The following is a 1,670-nucleotide window of genomic DNA, read 5'->3' as shown; positions in this document are numbered from 1 at the left end:
GACCTATGCAACAAGAGTTGTAGCTTTGGGGTCTGATAAGGTCAGTGAAATCCCTTCAGGATTTATCCTGAGATCCTGTACCTCAGATTGTAGAACGTTTTTCAGTGTCAGCCATGTGGATGAGTCACAGCCATTGCTTGGCCAATGTGCTCTCTGTGAAAGCACAAGAGAATGTTTTCTCTCCATGTAACTCTCCTTAGGCACATTCTACCTCATCAATCACTTTGGCCCCATGTTCTGCCTAAGATGTTTGATATTCAGACAGATAGTGAAGTTAAGCTTAACAGCCTACATTGTATGGTAATAACAATAAGCTTGTCTTCTGGATGGTTAACAACCTAAGTTTGCAGACCAAAATTAGAGGGAAAAGGAGGGCTGCAAGGAAAGCCAACATTTTGGCCCTAGCCTTCCAAGGTCAATTAAGACTCAGGGTATATGAGAACTTGTACTGTAATGTCACGTAACTCAGTAGTGTCCCAATTTTTCTGATCAAGGAGATTAAGAGAGACTTATTTGGGCTCAGGGTTTTAGCTCTTTCAGACCCAGGTTGGCTGACTACACATTACGGTGGGTGGGAGATTTTCACTAGGTCCCTGAAGCCTGTAGCAGGCAGTGGAGCACGCTCAGCAGACTGGAGAGGCCTTGGGATTCCACTGTAGCATGTGAGCTATCCTTAGGGAAACATCTGGGGGGGCAGCTTGATTATCTATTCCAACTAACGAGCATCATACTGGATGCTTCGATTAGTTTTTCACCCTCATATACCTGGACTGGACAATTGATTTGCATGTTAGGACCCTACAGATCTCCATCAGAGTTTTTTTTTTTTCTGGTACCAAAGAAAGGGAGTTACTGTTGTGACAAGACTTGATCTGTGGCTCAAAGGCTTTCACAACTGGGTTGCCAAAGGGGTTTGTGAAGTTTTGGAGGTGCTGACTAGGGGAGACCCAGAAGGTTGCAGACAGAGCTCAGGAAGTGATTCTGCTGGGAATCCTACAGACCAGACACTGGCAGGAATGCAGACTTAAAGACCCGACTCAGGAAGTTTTAGTTGGAAGTGAGGACTCTTCAGAATTGGACCAGAGGCTCTGTGAGTTTCTCTGGCAAAGAAATAAACAAATATTTTGCGCAAGTCTTAAGATTTTGCAGGACAGTGAAATCAAGGATTGTGGGTGATTTGATATGGCAGAGGAAATTTAAAGCCAGCACAATATTGTGGCCACTTGTAGCCAGATTTATTGTGAGAATTGGGTGCAAAATCATGCACAGATCATTTCAACATGGCCCTCATGGGCAATTCATAGCATCATTTTGCATTTCCTAGAATAAAAAAAAGTATTTTTTGACTTCTTCCTCTGTAACCTACCTGAGGAAAAAATGGTTGCTGTCAACTATTCATGGGTAAGAGAGATCAATACCATCAGACCTTTCTCTCTTTCTTAAAATTAACCTATTTGGGTCCTAACTTACTTCTCAAAATTCATTTATTGCAGCACCAAGGACAGTGGTTTCAATGAATAGTTGAGTGTACATACCAGGATCCAGTATAGCACCTCAAAATAGTAGCACGCTCAAAATAGTAGCAGCCCTGTCTTCTGGTCTGATGCTCACAAACAATGAAGATGTTGCATTTTTGGTTCTAGGTACACTACTAGCTGAGTCAAAGAATA

This window comes from Octodon degus, unplaced genomic scaffold (assembly GCF_000260255.1).
Source record: "Octodon degus isolate 3935 unplaced genomic scaffold, OctDeg1.0 scaffold00003, whole genome shotgun sequence".
NCBI lineage: Eukaryota > Metazoa > Chordata > Mammalia > Rodentia > Octodontidae > Octodon > Octodon degus.
This window is presented reverse-complemented; position numbering follows the sequence as displayed.